We start from the raw sequence: 6,000 nt of genomic DNA on the forward strand, positions 1-6,000 counted from the left end.
ATTTTATTCTCCTGCTTGATTGCTCTGACTAGGACTTCAAGTACCATGTTGAATAAAAGTGATAAAAATGGGCATCCTATTGTTCCAGATTTAGAGAGAAAACTTTTCACTTTTCCCCATTTAGTCTTATGCTAGGTGTTAGCTTAATCTACATATCTTTTGTTATGGTGAAGTGAATTTTCTCAAATGCCTTTTCTTCATGTATTGAGATGGTTTTGGTTTTTGTCCTTCATTTTTTGTGGATGTATTATATCATGTTTACTGATATATGTATGTCAAACTACCCTTGCTTTCCTGCAATGAATTGCACTTGATCATGTTGAATAATCTTTTTAACATGCTGTTGGATTTGATTTGCCAATATTTTGTTGAAGATTTTTGCATCTATGTTCATCAAAGATATTGACCTATAGCTTTATTTTTGTGTGCATGTGTCCTTGTCTGGTTTGGTTATCAGGGTAATGCTAGCCTTCAAGAATGAGTTTAGAAGAATTCCCTCTCAGTGGTTTTTGGAAGAATCTGAGAGTAATTAGTGTTATTTGGTTAAATGATTGGTGGAGCTCAGCAGTAAAGCAATTTGATCCTGGGTTTTTTGAAGGGACACATTCCATTACGGCTTCCATCTCATTATTTGTTCTTGGTCTGTTCTGGTTTCCCATTTCTCCAAGATTCAATCTTGGTAAGATATATGTGTCCAGGAATTTGTCCTTTTCTTCTAGGCTATCAAATTTGTTGGCCAATAGCTATCTTAAATATGGAAAAAGTACTGCTTTTTTATTGTATGCCATTGTATATTCAACATTTTAAATTTTGATATGAAAATATTCTAGACATAATAAAGCATTTTTCAGAAAGTTTCCCTGATTCCCCTAAAAAAAAGGAGTCTTTATTATGTTGAATTTTAAAAAACAGCCCAACCTACCTTTCCTCTCAAAATAGTTCTTTATGTATATTTCCTCTTGTTTTCAGTTTTCTCCTTCTCTCCATTTCACACATCCAAATTTGTGTAATTGCCAAATTACATAAGCAGTTTTATCTCATATGGCTAATGCTGTAGGAGATGGTAGTCAAGATGAACCTGGGGTGAAAACCACCGATATGAAAGGACAAGCCGCTTTTTCCAGCCAAGGTCATTTCAGTGTGAGCACTCATGGACCACTGCATTGATTTGATGCCCTTTCTGCCTCCACCCAAAAAAATGCCTGTTTTACAAATGAGACCTAAGTTTCAGCCTCCTTCTCCTTCTCCACTATAAGGGCTTCCTTAGTTCCTGACTTTGTGCCTATTATAAGGTCCTCTCCCCTTTCTGAGAAAACTTTCTTTAACAGTCTTATTTCCATGGCTGTGACAAAATAACTGAGATAGATCAACTCAAAGGAGGAAAGGTTTATTGAGGTACCCAGTTTCAGATGTTCACGGTCACTTGACCCCTCATTTTGGGCCCATGGTAAGGCAGAACACCAAGGTAACGAGCACGTGGTGGAGCAAAGCTGTTTGCCATATGGTAGGTGGGAAGCAGAGAAAGGAAAAGGAGCCTTGGGTCCAACATACCCTTCAAGAGCTCACCCCCAGGGAAACTTCCTCCATCTTGGCCCCCACCCCTAAAGTTCTCACTACTATCAACTAAGGAACAAACCTTCAACACATGGGCTTTGGGGGGACTTTTAAGATCCAAATGCTTACACTCTTTTTGGAGGAAGTACCAGGGATTGAGCCTAGAGACACTTAACCACTGAACTACATCCCTAGCCCTTTTTATTTTTATTTTGAAACAGAGTCTCACTAAGTTGTTTAGAGCCTTGCTAAATTTCTGAGGCTGGCCTAGAACTTGAGATCCTCCTGCCTCAGCTTCCCAAGCAGCTGAGTTTTTAGGCATCTGCTAGTGCACCCAGCCCATTACACTTTCTTTCACAAACGATTACAATATGGCTTTATAACTCTGTAGGGAAAGTCTACCTACTCTCCACAGGGTCCAACTTACATTATCATTCATGTTCCTTACCCTCCCAACACCCTCATCATTCAAGATATGGGACACAACTGTAGTGGTTCATTGTTCCAAAGCCCTAGTTATCCAGATTAGAAATAAGTGATGAAGGGATGGGATGGATAGTTTTTTTAGGAGAGCCCAATATGAGTTTAGCACTTCAAGTATAACAAGCAGTGTGAAAAGGATTTTGTCACTCCAAGTCTGAATCTAATTAATGTCTCCCTTTCACCCAATAGTATAGATACACCTCAGTTTTCCTGGTATTCCAACAAGTAGGAATTCAATTTGAGCATACAAATACATATACATATATCACTCAAAGACAAACTATAATATTCCAAAAGAATAACTCATTCACTGTAAGGAATAGAGTATTTACAAAAGTACTTGATCCCCCTTTGAACAGTCTGAATTCTAAGCTTTGCTCAGAAGTATATAAGTACATAAAACATCCATTAAGGTTTGTTGTTGTTGTTGTTTAAGTCTACAAAGCTATGTGTCCCTGGACAGACACTTTCTATACACATGAGAAAAGCATAGGCCATGGATTTTAAATGATCTCTGTGACCACAAGCTTCCTTATTGAACAGATTGTCAAACTTAGAACTCCATTTTTAATTATCCAGGGCATTCTTTAAAGATTAAACCACAAAAAAAGTTAACTTCTAAGAATTCAAAAAGACCAGAGCCCACAATGAGTCCTTTGGCTTTCAACATCCTGCAACAGAAGGTCTTGGCAAACAGGATTGCTGAATAAGCTCTCACAGGTTCACTTTTCTCATTTGTAAAAACAGAAACTAAAATCTGACCTTCCTGTTTGTTTCATGGGGCTTTATGGTGAGGTTTTAATGAGATGTTTATGGAAGCACTTTTAATACATGGCATTTTGCAGAAAATAAATGGAAGTCATTCTGTTGTGATATTCCAAAAATTATTCTTACTCTTGAAAGGGGGGTAATATCTGTATTATAAGGAAACCGATCACAAGAACTGGAATATGTATTTCAGCACTCCTTTGGTACTGGGCAAGATTGATACATATCCTCTCATTTAATTCCCACAAAACAGTGTGAAGTTGCCATCATAATTGTCACCCCTATTTTGTAGGTTAAAAAAAAAAAAACCTGAAGAACTTACAAGTAAGGAATAAAGAGGTAGTTGTGAGGGTTGCAAACATTGTATGTGCACTTAATGCCACTGAACTGCACACTGAAAAGTGGTTACGATGGTAAATTATATGTATATTTTGCCACAGTAAAAGAAATTAATAATAAAATAATCAGGAAACAAAGCCAGGAAGTATACAAATACAACTGAGCTCACAGAGCTAAGATAATTATTTCAGTTGCATAAAGACAGAAATATTTATATTTCTAAAATACACAGAAGCTTGTAGATCTATAGTTCCATCTTCATAATTTTGAGCACTTAGAAAAATTAAAGTTTATCAACATCAAATAATTTTATTGATTTTTTTTTATCTTTAGCTTTATACTTCCTGGACGTGTATCATATGCTTGAATTCCTATTAAGAATATATCTCCATAGACTGAGTTAATACAGTTATTAAAACAAATACCTATTATCCCATTTTCTCATTTCCAATCAAAGTAGTTTGCTTTATGTTAACTTTTGTTAAACTTTTTAAGTTGCCAAACTAGAATTATTCATGAATTCTTGAAATGATACTGGGTTATACTTATTTCAACCATATTCTATGAAAATATAAATGATCCTATAACATTTGCAATCTAATCGTAATTCATTTCATAATGGCAATCTCAAAACACGTTAATTTCGTTAATTATATCACTCTCGTTGACTTTCTCAGCTCACTTTCACTTTTGGTGAAGAGACACTTATGACATTTAGTGTTTAATGTCATTAGCTTTTTTTTCTGAATAAAGATGGGAATATTGTTCAGCAATTTTGCAATCTAACAGGAGCAAACGGAGGATATGGGTGCATCTGTTGACGACACACATGCTGAAAAATTATAGTTGTTAAGAAACAACTATGATCTAAAAAGAAAGGGAGTGTACTGGGAAGAAATGGTCCAGGAGGGTTAAGAGGGGGTTCTTTGGCAGATTGCTTTGCCCAGCATGCTGTAATATCTCTTTCCAAAGCATATTGGCATAATACACTGAACAATCTTGATAAGGGAGACTTAATTAAAATGCTGTAAGCATAAGATCTCTGCCTTCGTGCTATAGAAGATTTTGTCAAAAGAATATTATTACAAACCTAGCAGGATTTTTAAAATGTTTTATTCACTTGTAGCCATCCCACTGATTACTGTACGGTTGGAAGTATAACACAACCAGTCGGTTCTTAATAAGGGCTTTTAAAAATCACAGCATGTTCTTTAGTCCCTCAGTACAGGATGAATGTGACATTAGGGACACAAATATCATTACCTTGATAAATTACTGACGGCATAATGATTATGGAAATCGTCATCGACTGATCATCAGTCACAATTTATTTCAAATCAATGTCTACAATTTGTAGCCTGGATGGAAATTTTATCAAAACCCCCTCTGGTATAGCACAGCTCTTTGGAGCTCATGTCCCCCTAAGAGTATTGCAGCTTTGTCATGCATCATCTGCTGTTCATGAATGGAACCACTCAATGATTCCATGGCCTCAAGCAATCCAAATTAGTCAGAAGAACATTGGGCTAGGCACACTCCTAGGCAAACTCATGGAGAAAAGCAGTTTAATTTAAGAACCAGCAAATGTGCCAAACTACAAAATCCCTCCCCAGACACAGAGTTTCCCATTTTTTTCCCTTTCCAACTACAATAAATGATAATGTCTGACTTTACTGTGTTGTTAAATTGCAAATAAATTGTTGAAGAATCATAATATGATAGGCATTTATATCATCAAAACAATCTCTTTAAGAGGAAGTATAATTTGCCTGCCTTTTTCTGAGACTTGCTAGTGTTCCATTATTCTTTTTCCAACACATTTAACATTTCAAGTCATTTTAGGTCAGGATTGTCCTAGGACTCAATCCTTGTGGATAGTGATATAGTACTTTTACTAATTTCTAAGTCGATCATGATATGTGAAGGATCTCAAGGTGTCCAATGCTAGCGATGATAAACTTCTATAAAGAACATGTTGTCCCCAAATCCTGCAGAGTCAGATTAACATTATAGATGGTAAAGTACACTTTAGTTAGCATGGGAATTTAATTTGAATATGAACAAGAGTGATTTCTTTTTTAAGGCTGCTTGTTGTTCTGCTTTTGTTCCTTTACTTGGGAACTGAAATAATCCGTTGCATTTGTACTTTGGTTGGGATAGAAACGATGTAGAAATGTTAATGAAACCCAGCAATAGTAATACTGGTCCTTAATTTTATAGTTCTACTTTCAAAATATCACATGTAATTTGACCCTTAATAGATTTCTTTCTGAGTTGCAACAAGGGAGATTACTATTTTAAGTTTAAAATTGGCAAGTATTTGTCTAGACTTATATAGCAATTTCAAAAAAAAAAACCCAAAACAAGAAAAATGAATAATATTAATTACTTATTATTTATTAATTGCCAGTTATGATTCTAGAATCCTGTTAAACATCCCAGGTATGTTATTTGGTGTAACTCCAGTAAGAACCCTACAATCAATGTTTAAACTGATGAAAGTGAATCATAATTGCCTAACATTATGAAGAAGGGTAGATAGCAGATCTGTTTGAACTTAAGGTCATTATTTTTCATGTAACACAAAACACCCTGGAATATGAGTGATACTTAAGTTGTAAAAACTAGTTGTCTTGTTTTTGGAATTTTTATGTGACTAGGATTTTGGAGTGTTTATCATACTGATATCTATATATCAAGTTCAGGAAAGGAAGGAGGAAGGAAGGAATTAAGGAGGAAATGGAAAATCAAGGTAAGAAAGGGAGAGGGAGGAAAGAAGGAAGGGAAGGGGGAAGGGGGAAGAGAAGAGAGGAGACATGGTCCCAGACCTTGAAGAATTATTACTTATCCCTGCCT

The sequence above is a fragment of the Callospermophilus lateralis genome, chromosome 4 (genome assembly GCF_048772815.1).
Source record: "Callospermophilus lateralis isolate mCalLat2 chromosome 4, mCalLat2.hap1, whole genome shotgun sequence".
Lineage (NCBI taxonomy): Eukaryota > Metazoa > Chordata > Mammalia > Rodentia > Sciuridae > Callospermophilus > Callospermophilus lateralis.